The following is a 19725-nucleotide window of genomic DNA, read 5'->3' on the forward strand; positions in this document are numbered from 1 at the left end:
AAGTGACCTTCCCTGCTCAATTGGAAGGCAGGCAACCCTCCCACCCAGCTATCAGGCCAGTTTTCCCAAGAGGGCTCTGTAAGCCTTGACTCCAGAAAATCACCCTTAATTCCTTAAAAATGTCTGATCATATCTGACCAAATGAGTGTTGTTCTCAAATTTGACATTCCACAGAAAGGCATCATTGTAAAAGCAACATTTCTGGTTATGCTCTGTTAATGAGAAGGAAAAAAGTCTTACTGGATCTGTGCCATTGACTATATTACTATGAAAATAAGAATATTCAATAAGTGTTTCCAAATAATGCTGGGGTCAAGCGGGGAGAATAAGCTATCGTTTTCAATGTTTCATTTCTGCTTATGAAAGCATAGTCTATTAAATTGTTAAGAGTTACAGAGAGCTTAAGAGGAAAGAAATGAGTACTCTTCATAGACCCCCAAATATGGAATATTGAAATATCAACAGTAGGCAAACAAAACCTGCAGCCATACCTTGTGACACCATTGAGGCCTATGTAAGAAATTCTTGTTCCATTGGACTTGGGTTGAGTCTCATAAGCCTACCTGCTTCTCAACTCGAGCACTGGCATACCTGATTCAATCCACTGGAGCAGTCTTGTGTTTACTTAAATAATATCAGAAGACTGCACAAAAGTACCTGGCAGAGGGCTGGGGTTGCAGCCCAGTGGTAGAGATTTGAGTAGGTCCTAAACACCTGTATTATGAAAGCACCACATAAAAATAGCTAAATAACAAAGGTGTCATGTTTATTTACAACTAAAAAAAAAAAAAGTACCTGGCAGAGGGCTTTCCCATGGGCTTTCTTTATCAAAGACGAAGCCCACTGCCTATAGCTGATAGCATGTGCTTTCAGGGAAGCAGCAGAGCAAAATCAAAACCATCCATCAGTGGCAAAAGCCTTGATATGGCTGTGGCTAACATATTACTGATAGTGTTTAAAAGTGTAAGGTCTGATGAGAGTTATTTACAGAATAATGCACCCAGCAAAGAAATTTGGTAGCATGCAAAAATGATAATAAAGTCAGCCCAAAGACAAAATCATCTATTATCCAATTTTCAAAGAAGAGTGGATATTATATCTAATTTATAAAAATAGATGAACATATTTTGGTAGATAAAAACAAATACATAATACTTCTGAAATGTGATGCACCATGAACATAATCATAAAGTGAGACCACACTAAGGATATATTAAGAATATAAAGTAGAAGTGATCTAGCAAGATTTGAGTAGGTCCTAAATACCTGTATTATGAAAACTGCACAGGTAAATGATGTGAATCCCAAATTGCAACCCACTGGCCTAGAAAATACTAGATTTGAATTAAAGAGGCAAAGTTGCAACCAAGTTGACATTTTAAAAATAACTCAAATTATGATTGATAACCCTATACTGTTGTCTATTATCAAACAAAGGAGCACCAGGACTCTGTAAATAGAAATATCATGGACAAAAAGAACACTAAAAATTCTCAAGGAACTTCTCTAACAGCATATGATTTTGGAAATATTTGTATTAATTCAATTTTAACCCACAAAAATTTAACCTAGAGAAAGCCAAGCGTCTCTTCCGATTTGGCAACTCTTCCCAAGCGCTCACCAATAGCAACATATCTAATAAACCTAATGACTTCTAACATCTCTCCTTTTACAAGGTGAAAGAATAAATTGTGGTTTTTCAGGAGCCCTCTGGAAATCTCAAAGACAGTTTTCATGTCAAAGAGCCTTTATGATGCAATTTGGGGAAGGCAGAATCTGCTCACCAGTAGGTCTCCCAATCCCCAGCCAAAAATGGAATACAGAGGGCTCTAAGGACCTCATTGCCTATGAAAAGAGGGTTTCAAAACTGAGGGAGGCCCAGCACCAAAACGGTCAAACACAAATTGCACCAGCAATGAAGGAGATGAGTTTATTTAGGTTCTTGCAAAGAAAATGAAAGGAGCCTGGAGCTCTCAGAGGTAGACAAACAAGATCATTGTCTGCCTATTACAGAAGTCATTAACTCAAAGACAAGGATGGAATCCTTCTTTATAGTGATGAGGACTCGCTCCTTGACTAAACTTCAGTCAGGATCCTCTGAGCCCTCTTCTCAACTAGGCCTCATGCTCAGCCTGTTAAGCTCAGTTCAGCAAATATTCTGCCAAACCAGTTCAGCAAGAATTCCCCCACCCTGAAAAAAGTACCCTCATCCATTGCTGGTCGGACTGCAAATCAGTGCCACTACTCTAGAAAGCAGTAAGGAGATTCCCTAAAAAACTTGGAAGAACACCACTATTTGACCCAGATATCCCACTCCTCAACATATACCCAAAGCACTTAAAAAATCAGCATACTATAGTGACACAGCCACATGAATGTTTATAGCAGTTTAATTCACAATAACTAAGCTATGGAACTAACCTAGGTACCCTTCCACAGATAAATAGATAAAGAAAATGTGATATATATATATATATATATATATATATATATATATATATATATTAGAGAGAGAGAGAGAATGTAATATTAATCAGATATAAAGAAGAATGAGATTGTCATTTGCCAGTAAATGCATGGAACTGGAGACTGTCATGCTAAGTGAAATAAGCCAATCCCCCCAAAAAATCAAAGGTCAAATGTTCTCTCTGATATTCAGGTGCTGACTCACAATAAGGGAGGTTGGGGGAATAGAAGTTTGTTGGAATAGACAAAAGGTGGTGAAGGGAAGGGAAGGGTGGGGGGATGGAAATAGGAAAGACATAAAACAGGAAAGAATGTATCGGACATAACTTTCCTATGTTCATATATGAATACACATCATGTACAATCACAAGAATGGGATCCTAATTAGAATAAGTTACACTTCATGTATGTATAATATGTCAAAATACACTCTGCTGTCATATATATATATATATATATATATATATATATATATATAACAAATTAAAAAAAAAAAGACTTCCACATCCTGCTACCAACCAAACTCCTCTTAGTAATTTTCCTTGGCTTTCTCACCCTGTCTATAGACTAGAAATTCCCAGCTGCCCCTGTTATGTTCAGAATTAAGTTCACTGCCTCTCCTCTATTGCAACTGTCTTTAACCCTATATTGCTTACATAAAGTCTTCCTCGCCTGTTTAACTCTACCCAGTGTGATTTTTCTTCTAGGACGCAAACATGTGGAGGGATTACTTAAATGTCAATACTTTCTGGAAGCACAAGGCTCAGATGAAGTTCAGCATTGTCAGATGATACAAAAAAAAAAATTCATCTCCCACAGCAGCTTGCAAACAATAATTAAGTGCTTTCAAAATTTTAAATCTCACTTGTTTTTTACCTATGAGAGAAACATTATTTGCTGAAATGTGTTGAGTATCTATTCCAGGCAAGAAGACAACATGACGGAGAGCACCAGGATTCTTAAGGTGGGATCTGAGAGGAAATCAGCCCCTCCACCATCTGGAGGATTCTTTGCCTTGCTAAAAAGGCCCACTCACCAAAAATATCTTTGAGGTTGTACTCCCTTGTACAATCTTGACCCCTTTATAGAATTTCAATATCATAATCTTTGTTCTCCAGAACACTGTGCCTCCCTTTTTTTTTCAAAAGTATATTTGACCTCTTTTCAAGTGTATATTTGACATCCTTTTCAAATGTATATTATCACTAGCCTTTTAATTATATACCTCTCTCAAATAGACTTTTGGAAGTCTGACACCTTATAAGTTCACCTTCCCATCCCCTGTTAAGTGTCCCCTCATCCCCTTTTTCTGACTTGAGTGTTAGCAGCCCCTTCTCCCCAGCCGACCACAAGGCAGAGTTTGAAGGGCAGACTGAGTATAAAAGAAAGCCTGTCATTTTGATATGTTACAAACTGGGAGGAGACAGTTCCCAGTCTCTGGCTAGCACACCCCTTCCTTCCTTTCTGCAGTGTTCTTATAAGCAGCAACATCTTGCTTTAGAATTCTGAGTCTGTAGTCTTGACCTTTCCCCTCTATCTCCTCCAGCAGATCCCTGTATTATAAATATGGCCAAGGTGAATTTTCTAGAATATGGTAACATCAAAATCAAAGTTGATAGCAAATCCACATCCAAAGAGCAGTTTAGGAATCCTAAAAGTTAAGCTTCTTCTGAGACTCCAACCTGACAAGGTATGAAGAAGTCACTTTGCTTTTTATATGAAAGTTTTTTATAGAGTAAACACCAGTTGAAACAAATCTCAACTTAATTCCATCCATCTCTCTCCCTATATCATTATCAACACCATCATCATCATCATCATCATCCTAAATCTTCCAATACATTACACATCAAATTGATCCATCCCAACTGGTAGGCAAAAATTTCCCTCTTCTCCCAAAAGGTGCAGGGAATGTCTCTTTGCAGGAGAAAATGTAGAGACCAGTGAACCTTGGAGAGTTCATTTCAAATGAAAGTTTCAATTCTCCTCCTGCTTTTTCTCTCTGACATATCTTCCTTGAACTTTTGCTCACTCATAAGATACCCAGAAAACTGCAAGCCAGCACTCTCCCTCACCAGGCTCTGTGCAGGGAGTCAGTCCTGTAGGTGGCAAGGAAACATCTTTCACTTGAGGAAACTTTTCCTTTTAAGCACATGATAACAGCACCACCTATTAAATGACACTCCCTTTCTGCAACTTTTATTCTCCCTATAGATCATATTTTTGGATGAAAGTTTTGCTATTGAAGTAGCTGCCAGGATATTATGGGCCAGAGTGATTGTAATTTACAGTATTTCATAAATCATGGCAAGATTGAAAATGCTTGTGACAGATGAGGCTTTAAATTGACATCCTGTCTTTTTATGGGCATTGAAAAGGTTGATCTCATGAGGTACTCCACAGATGCAGGGGCTTTTTTGCTCAGCCAGAAACCCCCTACCTGCTGATAGCAGGCCCGCCCTGGCCCCTGGGGACTCAACCCCCAGTTCTTTGTTATGCATGTCAATGTGGCCAGCTCACAAGGCCATGACGCGGGCTTGCGGTTCCCTGTTTATCTGCCTCGCACATATGTGTCTCGGGAACATCTTGACCTGTTCGAGCCTCCTGATAGGGGACGGTGACGTGACGGTAACCCAAGGACGCAGTTATTACTCTTCCCTCCTCACTTTTGAGTAATTTTCCGCAGCTGTTAAAAAGATATATAAAGGGAACAAATCTGGCAATAAAGCGCGCACATGCTCCCTCCTGGATGAAGAACCTTGGTGTCCTGTGTATTTTTAACCCCGCCGTCCCTCGCCGGACTCCCACCGAGATCCGGAAAGTAGGGGTAAGCGGACGGGGCTCACCTTCTAAAGGTAGAAGGGGGAGGATTGGTTTAAAGGTAATTTAAAGAGACAGGGTACGTACCATGGGTAACTCAACAGCGAAGGTTCGTCTGGCCAACGAACTAAAAGAGCTGTTAAATACACAAGGAACAGGAATAAAAACTAAGACTGCAACCGAATTCTTTGAAGTTATAGCCCAGGCTTGTCCTTGGTTTCTGACAGGAGGTTTTCTCAATAACAATGATTGGGATTTAGTTTGGCAACAGCTTCGCAGGGCTGTGTTGTCTGGAGGGGATTTTTTGTTGTGGAAAAGTGAAAATCAAGAGAGGTGTCGCGAGCTAGCCCGAGTCAATCAGGACGCCGGCTTCCCACGGCGTAACCTCGAAATGTTAACAGGCTCAGGACAATATGCTGTCATAAATCAGCAAATTAATTATGATCCTGGGGGTCTATGCTCAAATAGCCTCAGCTGCGGTCCATGCCTGGAAAGCCTTGCCCGTTTCTAAGACTGAACCAAAAATTTCCAAGATCTCTCAAGGGCCCTCTGAACTTATTCGGACTTTATAGCCCACCTAATGCAGGCGGCTGGAAAAATATTCCCTAATCTGGAACAGGCTATGCCACTTATTAGACAACTGGCATATGAAAACGCTAACACTTACTGCCAAAATGCTATTAAGTCCTCCCGGGCCAAAAGTATAGATGACATGATTCGAGCATGTAAAGATATAGATGGGCCTCATATTACTGGTCAGGTTTTGGCTGCTGCCCTTAAGACTGGAATGCAAAAATCTGATAACAGGGGAACCCTCTCTAAGGGGTGTTTTAAGTGTGGGAAAGAGGGACATATAAGGAGAAACTGCCCGGAAAGGAGCGAGGGTGCTGGCAGAGGGATGCTTGGAATTTGTCCTCGATGTCATAAAGGAAATCATTGGAGTAGTGAGTGCAGGTCAAAATTTGACATCCAGGGTAACCCAATACCATCGGGAAACGGGAGCAGGGGCCCGCCCCGGGCCCCGGAAGCCAAAGTGTACGGGGCAGTGCAGGGACAGAACAGTGCCCCAGGGAGTGGGCGTCTCCGCCGCCTCCCCCTGACCAACCCCTTTCTATCCGGGAACTCCCCAGGGGAACACCGGGAAGTGCAGGATTGGACCTCAGTTCCACCTCCCGAGCAGTACTGACTCCGCAGATGGGTCCCCAGACCCTGCCAACTGGAGTCTTTGGCCCTTTGCCGGAGGGAATTGTGGGACTGATACTGGGAAGAGGCAGCACTCTGCATAAAGGGCTCAGAATTCTTACAGGTGTGGTTGATGGTGATTACCACGGGGAGTTAAAAATTGTTGCCGAGGCTACCCAAGGGATAGTTATTATTCCTCCCGGAGAACGCATAGCACAATTATTGCTGCTGTCGGCGGCGTCTCTACCCAGCCGCGCCCTACAGGCAGCCCGGGGTAATGGCAGTTTTGGTTCCACCGGCACCCCTCAAACCTTTTGGGTAGCACACTTGGACTCCCGACCACAGTTAACCATTAAAATACAGGATAAAATCTTCAAGGGGATATTAGATTCAGGAGCTGATGTCTCTGTTATATCTAAGAAACAATGGCCATCTGCTTGGCCTCTCCAAGATCCCTCAGCTGTATTACAGGGGATTGGGCAGACGAGACCAGAAAAAAGTGCCTCCTTTCTAAAATGGAGAGATGAGGAAGGACACAGTGGTTATTTTCAGCCTTACGTAGTGGCTGGACTCCCCACAAACCTTTGGGGAAGGGACCTACTTCAACAAATGGGAGCTATCCTCACCACTCAGACCCTAAAAGGGAGTAATAAATTTGTTAATGACATGATGTTAGATATGGGATGGCTTCCCGGAAAAGGACTGGGGAAAAGACATGAGGGAAGGGCAACGCCTGTGGACCCTACAGAAGAAATTACCAGAAGTGGAGGAGATCGGAGGGGGCTAGGAAATTTATCCTAGGGGCCACTGAAATGCGGCCACGTCCTCTATCTATTACTTGGTTATCAGATGACCCTGTGTGGATAGAACAGTGGCCCCTAACTAAGGACAAATTGCAGGCCGCGACCCTTCTGGTTCAGGAACAGCTTAGGGTGGGGCATATAGTGCCTTCCACTTCCCCCTGGAACACTCCTATTTTTGTCATAAGAAAGGGGTCTGGAAAATGGAGGCTTCTCCAAGACCTGCGGGCTATTAATAATACCATGCAGCCCATGGGAACTTTACAGCCAGGACTACCCTTCCCCACGGCTATCCCTAAAGATTGGCATCTTATTATTTTGGACCTAAAAGATTGCTTCTTTTCTATTCCCCTGGCCCCCCAGGATTGTAAACGTTTTGCTTTCTCTTTACCTTCAATAAATTTTAGGGAACCCTATCAGCGGTTTGAATGGACTGTCTTACCTCAAGGAATGGCCAATAGCCCTACTATGTGTCAGTACTTTATAGCAAAAATTCTGCAACCCTTTAGGCAACAATTCCCAAACTTTTACCTCGTCCATTATATGGATGATATATTGTTGTCAGGCCCTGATAGGAAAGCACTTTTCCGGTCTTATGAAGTCCTCCAGTCCCTGTTAAAGGGGGCCAGACTGATTATAGCCCCAGAGAAGGTGCAGATTCAATATCCTTATAACTACCTAGGATATACTATTAACAAGGGAGGGATCACTCCCCAGAGGCCTCAATTTCAGGTGAACCAGCTCAAAACCCTGCACCAATGGCAGACATTTCTGGGGGAAATCCAATGGCTGCGGCCTTCCCTCCATGTCCCTACTGGTGAACTTAAACCCCTGTATGACCTTTTGAGAGGAGACCCCTCACCCACCTCCCCACGAAAACCTACTCCAGAAGCCTTGAAGGCGCTTAGATTGATAGAGACAGCCTTACAAGAGATGCAGGTGATGCAGGTGGACTACTCCCAGTCCTTGTTATTCATTGTTCTGCCATCAAAACTCACCCCGACTGGAGTCTTTTGGCAGACTGGTCCTATTTATTGGGTTCACTTACCTGCATCCCCCTCCCTGGTCTTGATACCTTTCCATGATCTGGTAATACAATTAGTTTGGAAAGCAAAATATCTAGGAGATGCCCTGTTTGGGAAAACTTTTGATGTTCTCATATTACCATATAATCAAGACATTCTTTCTAAATTAATACAGGAACATGATCTCTGGTGTCTTTTCTTCTGTAGTTTCATGGGACAGGTTGACAATCACTACCCTAAAAGCAGGCTCCTTGAAAGTCTAAAGACATGTCCAATAATTTTCCCAAAGATCCTAAAAAAGGATCCTCTCCCAGGGGCACAAACCGTCTTCACTGACGGGGCCAAAAATGGGTTTGCTGTCGTTTCAGATGGGACCCAAGTCATCCGCAAGAAAGTGGCCAATTGTTCGGCCCAAAAAGCGGAGGTTGCAGCCTTAATATTGGCCTTACAGACCTATAGCTCGGAGCCGCTTAATGTTTTCACAGACAGTCTCTATATCGCCAGGCTCGCCTCCGCGATTGAGACGGCACCTTATATTGGAAAACAATCCACTATCATGGATCAACTACAAACAGTGCAGCTTCTTATATGGGCTAGGGCAGACCCCCTCTTCATAGGTCACATTAGAAATCATTCCGGACTTCCAGGTCCTCTGGCAGCGGGCAACACCATGGCAGACGCTGCCACACATGCCACTAATTTTATATATACAATAACTGAGTATGATAAGGCCCTACAACTTCATAATAAATTTCACCTAAACGCACAAACTTTGCGCTTCCGCTCAGGATGTTCCCGGGATCAAGCTTTAAAAATTGTCTCCCTATGTCCTACTTGTGCACCTTTTATCCATTCCCCTTCTCTGGGAGTCAACCCAAGGGGCCTTCAGCCAAACGACATCTGGCAAACTGATGTAACTCATATTCCTAGTTTTGGAAAGCTGTCTTTTGTGCATGTCAGTATAGACACGTTCTCTGGTTTTATCTCCGCTACTTTACATTCAGGAGAAAAGGCTAAGGACGTGATACAGCACTATGTTAAAACCTTTTCCTTTATGGGAACCCCTCGATGTATAAAAACAGATAATGGCCCAGCTTATATTAGTCAAACCTTCCAAAAATTTTGCTCACAGTGGGATATTATACACAAAACAGGAATCCCATATAACCCCCAAGGACAGGCCATTGTTGAACGGGCCCATCAACATCTTAAAACCTATTTGCAAAAAACAAAAGAGGGGGAGATATACCAGAATTGTCAGGGACCACAAGCACTCCTAAGCATAACTCTATTCACTTTAAATTTTTTGCTCACTGACTCCGAAGGCCGTACAGCGGCGCAGCGTCACTTTTCCCCTCCCACCATACAAAAAGCACAGATAAGATGGAAGGATCTGGCTACAGGGAAGTGGCAACCCCCTGCTCCACTCTTGGCTAGAGTGAGAGGAGCTGTATGTGTCTTCCCTCCAGGGACGGAAAAACCCATTTGGATCCCGGAGCGCTGCACCAGACCGGTGAATGAAAATTCAAGACAAAATGAAGTTCCCAAGATGGCTGATCCTGCCGCTGTTGTTCTCACCCCTTCAAGTGAGTGCCGAGACACACCTCATGAGCTGGACCCCGCTTGTGGCATTCCTTCTGGACAGGTTTGTTGAAGGAGGGCTTGACCCCCCACCTGGGAATATTCATGAATATCTTTTTGGAGCCCCTTGTGAGTGTAAGGGAGGGCCCCGGCACTCGGCCCCCTCTGGTTATATCCAGAGCATTGATTGTGGGACTAAAGTAGCCTACATGGCGGCTGAACTCAATCAAAACATCGGAGGATTTGAGCAACCAAAATGGGTATGTGTCAATAAGCCCGGACTTAATGTCCCCAGTTCGACCGAGACTCTTGGAAGCTGTTCCGCCACTTGTCATTACACCCCGGCAATGCACATCTCCTGTTATACATCAGCCTCAATTTGTGTTAATAATCAAGGAAAACAGTATTTTGAGGCCATCCTAACTAACACCCGTGGAGAAGGGGGGACTACTTATAATTTTATTCCTTTTCTTGGTGACCGGGGAGGAGAAGGCATCACGACTCGGTTAACGGAGGCAGGATGTGAGGGCGTCATGGGTAAACCCTCCTGCTGGCCCATGCAGGCCCCCATCGGAGTCTCTGATGGAGGGGGACCCACTGATGCTATCAAACACCTTCAGGTGATTAAGCTTTTAAAGCCGGAGATCCCTAAGCCTACATACCACCCCTTGATATTGCCCAAATCCCAGCTTCCTGATTTAGATGCCAATACATTAGATATCCTAGAAACTACCTTTTCTTTACTTAACAGTTCCAATCCTACCCTTGCTGGTGATTGCTGGCTCTGCATGACGGCAGGTGCAGTCATGCCATTGGCAGTCCCCATTAATTATACCATTGATGATGACAACACATGTCAATCTGGGCTACCCTTTAAGGTGCAGCCTCTAGGTGGTTTTATGTCTTGCCTTCTGGGCATGATGCAAAATAATACCTATGATGTTGATGTTGGAGTCTCTTCCTTTGGGAACTGCTCATTAGTAAAGAATTATTCTTCACCTACTCCGCCCATTTGTCCCCCTAATGGTACAGTTTTTATGTGTGGTGGAAATTTAGCTTTTCCCAGGCTCCCAGCAAATTGGACTGGCGGTTGCATTCTGGCATTACTGCTTCCTGATATCATGATTATTTCAGGAGATGAACCCCTACCCATTCCTAGCCTAGACACCCTAGTTAGAAGACACAAGAGAGCTGTTCAGGCCTTACCACTCCTTGTTGGCCTTGGAATAACCGCTGCTGTGGGCACAGGCACAGCTGGACTAGGTACGGCTATACATTCTTATCGCCGTCTATCTCAGCAGCTTATAGATGATGTGCAGACCCTATCTGGCACTATTAGGGACCTACAAGACCAAATTGACTCTTTGGCAGAAGTGGTCCTCCAAAATAGGCGAGGCCTAGACTTACTGACTGCCAATCAGGGGGGAATCTGTTTAGCCTTAGGAGAAAGGTGCTGTTTCTATGCCAATAAATCAGGCATAGTTCGCACTAAAATCAAGGAGCTTCAAGAAGACCTAGAGAAAAGGAGAAAAGAATTATTCGAGAACCCTCTTTGGACTGGGATGAATGGGTTCCTGCCCTACCTTCTTCCCCTCCTGGGGCCCTTACTGGGTCTTCTTTTGATTGCAACCTTGGGACCTTGTGTTGCAAATAGGATAACTCAATTCATTAAGGACCAGATTAACATTTTAACCTCCAAGCCAATACAGGTTCACTACCAACGCCTGGAGATGGATGACTCCGCCCACGAGGTGTACTTATGACCCATCCGGAGATGAGATGTAACTGGACAGGAGCCAATACCCGAGCCCTCCTATGTATGCCTGCTTTTGCCCAGGTCCCTAATTACCCTGCCGACTTGGTGCCGTCATCCCAGACCCTTACGTTCAGAAAGCTCCCTGGTCATAGCTATCCCACTGGCAAAGATGATGACTGGGATCCGCAGTTGTGTCCTGCTGGCCATGACATCCTAACTGAAAAGTGTCCGTTTACATAGGACAAGAGCTGATCTTGTAGTACCCAGTGACGGGCAACTTCCACGCTTGCACTGCAACCTAAGCCAGGGGAATGGGGCCTCCCCAGAGACGGGTAAGCAGTGCAGGGGCGGTGGACGACCTAAGACAGGGGCTACTTGATTCCCATTGACATGCAAAAAACAAAAAAGGGGGACTTGCTGATAGCAGGCCCGCCCTGGCCCCTGGGGACTCAACCCCCAGTTCTTTGTTATGCATGTCAATGTGGCCAGCTCACAAGGCCATGACGCGGGCTTGCGGTTCCCTGTTTATCTGCCTCGCACATATGTGTCTCGGGAACATCTTGACCTGTTCGAGCCTCCTGATAGGGGACGGTGACGTGACGGTAACCCAAGGACGCAGTTATTACTCTTCCCTCCTCACTTTTGAGTAATTTTCCGCAGCTGTTAAAAAGATATATAAAGGGAACAAATCTGGCAATAAAGCGCGCACATGCTCCCTCCTGGATGAAGAACCTTGGTGTCCTGTGTATTTTTAACCCCGCCGTCCCTCGCCGGACTCGGCTCCGTTAGCCGGCACCTACCTAGCACAGTACTGGGTGGGGTGGAGAGATCATGTGTAGCAAACTACAGCTCTCCTCATTGTGCATTGTAAGAGGAAAAATTCCAAACAGCAGGAGTGTGACGCTCAGCAGTTACAAATGTTTAAGACAAAATACTAATCCATCCCTTGCTAACAACACAGTCTTTGAATTTGTTAGCCCCAATGAATCCCCAAACACCAGGAAATTTAAAGGAGGAGAAAGATTAGATCAATTTTCCTTGGAAGAACCAAGAAATTGCAATTTCCTTAATGGAAATCAACGAGGTCCAACAACAACTTCATTGGGATCTTCATGAGAAAATAATCAGTGCCCACTTTCCCATCTCCCTGGGCCAGAGTTTCTCAATGGTGGTCGCATATTAAAATCTTCTGAGACACTGTTAAGACTACTCTACTTCAAATCCATAAATAATATTTTTTTTCTTTATGAGCAGATAGCATCTGTGGACTACATTTGGGTGGTGGGAATTAGCTGAAGGCTGTTCTCTGGGAGTGCATCTGGGACCTAAAAGTTCTTTAGATGGTTGTGATTTGCAGCCATTTTGAGATCCATTGGTCCAAAAACACAAAGGTAAACAATGGAAATGAACAAAGAAGGCAGGAGGCCACTCATCAGGGTGCAGCATGGATTCTGACTTGCTAGAAGCCACGCACATGGGTATAAGTACTCTTGCTGCTTACTTCTAGCCAGTTCTTGCCAGGAGAATACGACCCCATTGTGAGATTTTCTGGTTTATTAAGATAATCCAGAAATCTGGATGTTTTTGATGTGAAATTTCCTGAGTTTTAAGTGAAGAATAATTCCCCCAAAAGTAATAAGATACAAAATACATACAATCTAAACAAAATATATCTTGAAACTGAGTCTGCATATCTGTCCTAGATTTACTGACCTACATGTCAGAATTTTCCATAAATAAAAATGCTTCACTGCCACCATCATGAGTTTCCAAGGTGATTCTCTCATCGGTAGCTTAGTGGAGAAGTAGTCTCATGGAACCCACAAGTAGCAGTTACTCTGATCCAAGTTCCATAAATGCCAGCAACAAATACAGGAGCTGCGATTGTCAGGTTGACCCTCCTGTTTTTGTATTTTGAGTAACATTTTCTCAAGGGAAGAAAGAGACGTGGCAGCTGTGCTTCTGCAGGTGAGAGAGCCTGGCTTCCGAAGAACCCTCTGTGCACCGTACCCAGTCAGTGTCTGAGGGGACAGGGAAACTCAGCCACCATTAACCCCAGACCTTGCTTGGCTGCATCCCTCAGAACCGCTGAAACGACTCTTTTATTTGCTTTTCAGTGTTTGCTGACACAAGAGTCTGGGAAGCAGGGGAGGGAAGGGAAGGAGGACAGCCATCAGTCACAGCTCCTTCAGCAAAGAGAGCAGTGACTAACACTAATTACGCCTCTCAGACCTGTGTTTGAGCAGACCTATTTTCTCTATGAATTAATGCCAAGTGACCTACTTTTCTGCATATTACTTATTATTTGTGCTGCTGTTTTATCGATTTTGAGACTGTTATGCTACACAGGAATGGAAAAAATCTAATACAATAAAACTTCCCCCATTGAAGATAATATAGCTGCATCACAAAATATAAATTTATTTTTTTCTTTATGAGCAGATAGCATCTGTGGAGTACATTTGGGTGGTGGGAATTAGCTGAAGGCTGTTTCAGTGGATTAATAAAAACAAAAAGAAATATAAATACATTAATGCTTACACATAAAACCTAAGATAACATAATAGAGTGCATTTTTAAACTTTAAAACTTGTTTGCTCATAATATTCTGGAGATATTTATTTTGTAAAGGAGCACAATGTTAGTTTTGCAAGACTATATATATTTTCTATTTATTTTCCTCTTGTCCCATTTTTTCATGTGTATTATATCATTTGATGTTATTATGCATCATATTTTATTTGTTCATTTAGCAGGCTGTGGAATTTTATTTCTTGAAATCTTAGTGAAATGTTTAGTAAAAAGCAGATAATTAAAAATAAAACCACATAGCTCACATGTATATTTTGTTTTATATGCAATTATAAATGTATTTTCAAGGCAATTCTAAATGCCCAATTTCTACACAGAATCTTATTCTCCCTGTGTAGCCTAAACTCTAAGATTTTTTTTAAGCTGTTTGCATAGCTTTGATAATTGAAGCCTCAGAGATTCCACCCACCAAGGAATGCAAAGGAGTGACTTGGAATCAGGTGATAGAAATAATCATATTTAGAGTGCAAGTAAGTTTTCATGAGAAAATATAATTGCCAGGGGATGTTGGAAGAGAGTGGTTTAGGGAAAGGCAGAAATACTGGAATAGAGGATATGTCCAGGAGATATCTTTATTGTCCAGTATGGCTGCCATCTTGTTCTTTCCAGTGGTCTCCCACTGGCCTGCAGGAACATGCTGCACATAGATGATTAATGTCAGATAACTATGTGATGACGCACACACACACACACACACACACACACACACACACTCACGCATAAAGCAGTTAGTATCGCCATTGCTGAGCAGCCCTGTCCTCTTACTTTCACCCTCTGCCTGACTCCCTGATGAGGCCCTGTGGAATGAAGAGCTTGGGAGTCACAGCCCTATAAGGATGTACTCTGCAATCTTCCCCCTTTCTTAGGGAGAAAGCAAGGAGAACTCAGGAACCCCACTGAAAAGGAAGAAGAGGTTTAAATCCATAAAACTTCCATTCTGAACTAGGAAATTGGATGTGAATTCAGGCCTCAATAGCCTTTCTCTCTTCCTTTCTCACTCCCTTGTTAAATTAAAATGACTCACACTTATCCTTCCATAGTCAGCTCAGGGATCACTCCCTTCAGGAAATTCCCCCAAATAGACCTCCTTCCTCCCCTGTGCCTATCTGCATGGTCCCTAATGCATGACCCTTTGACCTTTGGTGTGGGACTTGACTTCTCTTACAGACTGTGACTTCCTTGAGGTCTATGCCTGAGACTGATCTTCAGCTCCAGAGCTTAGCCCAGAGCATGACACCCGTGAAAGACAGTTGGTAAAGGTCACATATTTTTCATCAAGCTCATCACTTAAGTAGCACCTCAGCTCGGTTGAGGTAGTCCTTACTCATTCACCAAAACTTCACTGATCACTTGCCTGTGGTGAGAGTGGGCTAAATACCAAACATACATTATTTAATGTAAAGCAAAATCATCCTTCAAGATGTGCATTTTTACTCCCATTTTGTAGGTAAATAAACTGACTCAAGATCAGTTAAAGAGTTTATCAAACCAAGGTCATAGAGCTAAAAAACGAACAGAGCTTGGATTTAATTTCAGGTATATTTAATCTCAGGTGTATTTGACTTGAAAACCTGTCCCCCCCCCCTTTTTCTAATCTCAATCCTACTGATAGAGGGAAAAACAAACCTCTATGGTGTATCATCATTAGGAGAAAATAAACATAAAAGCAAAAATCTGTGAGCACAACTTCCCCCTCCCCCAGCCATTATGCTTGTCATAATGACTTCTGTCCCCTCCTCCGAAGTTTAAATCTTTGTATATTTGGAAAATGATTAACTTCAAAATTAAAAATCAGCATCAGCATCATCACCTGAACTTGAATATTGAGTATCCTACTGTTTTGTGGTCATAGTTTTTCAAGGTATTTATCTTGCTATATGTTTACATTTTAAAAAATATGATGCTAGCTACAAACAAGATCACAAACTCTACTATGTTGTGTTGCCATCTGTCTTACCATTTGTCAAACCCCCCAAAAGTGAGAAACACTGATCTTAAGAACATGTTACAAGTATATCAAGTTGAAAGTCCACTACTTAAATATACCTCTAGAAAATTCTCTCATACTGAAAAAAACCCAAATACTTCAAACATCAGAAAAATAGGATGGAACAAGTTCCTATAGGGGGAAGATATCGTCCTTATTCGATGAGCATCCAGCCCAAACCCATCTCTGATTGTGTGTAAACTGTACCCTTGAGTGCCACAGCAAGCAGCTATCAGTCTGGTTTATTAAAGTCAAAGAACTGCTTCCTGCCTGCAAGCTAAGTGCAAGAGGATGTAAAAATCCATTTGTAAGGCTAGTGAGAGTTTCCAAAAGTTACCCTAGGACATTTGTCACATTTACAATGCTATCACCACTACCATCAGCTAATGTGACCCGACTTAGGAGGGTTTACAGCTTTCAGAAGAGATGTCCCTTCCCTCTCATGGCAAGATGGGCTGCCACGATTCCAGTGACCCGAAATGGCAAAAACAGAGTAATAATACAGCATCATCTACAGAAGGCAAGCACTCAGCTAAATGGTCCTTTGTTTTATAGCTGAAGGAAAGCAACAGTCCCAAGAAGAGATGCAGGAAAGCCGTGTCCCCAGAACCCAGGTAACTACGCAAAAGCATCCTCCCAGAGGTGCCAAAAAAGAGGATGGAGGGTTTGGGTTTAGGACCCCTCCTGCACAAGAGGACCAGTGCAGACAAGTGACACATGTCAACTGCAGCTATTGCTGTTGCCAACCCCTTCCCCACAACTCAGCTTTCTATTCCTCTCATGGAACCTTTGTTCTTTCAATGCTTAGCAACGTGCAGGATTTTAGACTTAGGGATTTTGATCTTCTGGATTTCAACATTTAGGATGATGGCATTCCAAATTGTGCCTTTTGGGGTTGTGAATGGCACTGGAAAATCAAAAAGTAAAAAAGAACATGTTCTCTATACCCAAAGCCAAAGTTTAGGAGTGATGGCAAGAACTTTTCCCATCATGCAACTTGTCTTCCCTGGACTGTCAGCATCCAGAGGTAGGAACTATGTTTTCATGGTGTCTCCAGCTAAACCAGTGACCCTAAAATAAATGAGGAAACAAATCCTTCTCTCTTGCATGTTTGCCTTCTTTTTTAATGCTTCTCTTTTCTGTGGGCTGACCTGTGTCTCCTTTTGAAATCAGTCATGTTCCTGAGTGGGATAAGGGACCATGCAGACAACTGCCTGAAGCGCTGACCTGTCACTCATCTTCTTCACCAATTCCCAGAGCAATTAGGGAAGTATAATTATAAATGTCCAAAAATCTCTTAAATATTTCAAGCCTCAGACATTCACTAATATTAGTAGCACATTTATTTAATCTCAAGCGTCTTTCTGTCTTTGATGGATTGTAAAGAGGAATTTATATGGAATGAGACAGGGTGCTTCTTCCCCTATGACACTGAACATAAACAGCTCATGAAGGATGGTTCAGTGTAACAATTTGCATAACAAATGCACTTCAGGAGAAACTGTATAACAGCACCCAGTGTTCCAAACTCATGAATATTTTGAGTAGTTAAGTAGAGCACGGAATGTAAATAGAAGGAGGGAAAAAAAAATACTTTTGCTAAAGCTTATCTGTAAACAGAAGACTTAAGAGTTTGCATCTGGGTTTTCCTGCTATTTAATTCTTTAGCATGTTGCATCTTTAAGCATATATATATTTACATATATATAAAGTTTTAAAGCAATTTGTAAAATCAACAGATAGCCAACTGAGCATTTTTAAACAGGTTATTTAGTATTCTGGTCCTAATGGGTTAAGGGCTTCAAGTGGAATACTCGGATCATACGCATTAATTTTATCCCTGACATGAGATCTGGCAATGCTCAGCTCACATATTCTTGCAAATTACTGGAAATACCACATTCCCATGAGACAACGTGGCAGCTATGAAATTAAGTAGTGTAAGCTAGCGATTCCAACAGCTACATTAAACAAACACACCTCCAGCAAATTCCTCTGCCCCTACTCATGCAAATGGAATAGTCTTGACTAAGCAGTAAGGTAGCTCTCCACATTCAAAATGGCAAAATAACCCAACTCACAAGCTTTGTTTTACTATAGTTTCAGGGTCTTCTCTCCTCTCTTTAAGGGAGGTTGGGAACAGAGACACATAGTCAGGGAAAGTCCTTTCCAAGTGAGGTACTAGTCAGAAGAGGCATTGGCCAGATTCAGGTAAATTTGATATAACTGTTAATAACTAGCCATGGAATTTACTTATAATGTAGAAGCTGAAAAGATTTCTTTAAAAAAATTTTTTTTCATGTGTGCAATTGCTAGATTTTTCACTGGATTGACCTTTCCAATAAATAGAGTCCTCCAGTTAAGTAAAACAAGAGTGATTTTAGCTTTTATCATTTTCTCAGACAGAAAGATAAACCTTTCTAAATAGCAATATCTAGGCCAGAATTTCTATTTTGCTTTTAGTTGCTTTCTGTACGTTCTGGTTTTCAGGGATCTCATCAGAACTTACTCCCTCTTTGGACTTTGCTGCTCCTGTTGGAAATCCCAGTTCTCACCCTTTCTTTTCTGGATCATTGTTTCCATTGTCTGCAGTTTTTCTGTACTATTCTCAACTGAGGCTACTTTTCTGCTCTTCTGTATTTGGAGGATTTAGTTCCCACCCAACCACACTCATTTGCTCACCCTCTTCACCTTCCCCGTGTAGTCCACAGCCACCCAAAGGCAAAACACCAGTCCTTTCAAGACACCCAGTAGAAGAGCCTCCAGAATTTTTTAGGAAAAGGGTGAATTAAATGTGATAGTGTGCTTTGAACTTGAAGCTATCATTGCAGCGGATATCAAATATCAAAAACAAAAGGGAAGCTGGTAGATATTATGGAGGTTAGCCTACAATCCCACATTCTCCCTGCTGAAATCTCCCAAGAACCTAATTCAATCCACCAGCAGATTGCACACCAGCCACCTGCCACTTGGAAGGCTGAAATCATCCTTCCTGTCTTTATTATCCCCCGTCTCTTTGTGATGTTAATTAACTTCAAGGAGTCTGGAGCTCTGGAGAAAGAAGATTGGTCAGCACCCAGGAGACAGGAGATTCTAAATTGAAAGAATCCCTACTGTAAGAAAGGGAAAGGCTTAAGATTACGAATGATCTTTAACACTGGCAAAATTTGAGAATAGCTTTTAATTCATTTGCATCCACTCCATGTGGACGCAAACTTTCAGAGAAAGTGCCTTGGTTTAGTCATCTGCATAAGAGAATAGCAAACATACCTACTGTGTGGAGCTTCTAAAGGATCAAATGAGATAGTACCTAAGAACTTCTAGCAGCGTAAACACTGAAAAACTCAATTTTACTGTATTAAAATTTAATCCAGTCATTTCCCTTCTCTTATACTCATAAAATGTATTCCCTAATAAGATGTTTATTGAGGGAGTCTTGCTTGAGCGGGTCTCCTTATGGGCTTGCAAAGGTGCTTCCCTGTGCTAGTGTGTTGGCGGTAGCACCTGCTGGACTAT

This window comes from Marmota monax, unplaced genomic scaffold, assembly GCF_021218885.2.
Source record: "Marmota monax isolate L192 unplaced genomic scaffold, Marmota_monax_Labrador192_F-V1.1 WCK01_AAM20220418_F8-fsc00074, whole genome shotgun sequence".
Classification (NCBI taxonomy): Eukaryota; Metazoa; Chordata; class Mammalia; order Rodentia; family Sciuridae; genus Marmota; species Marmota monax.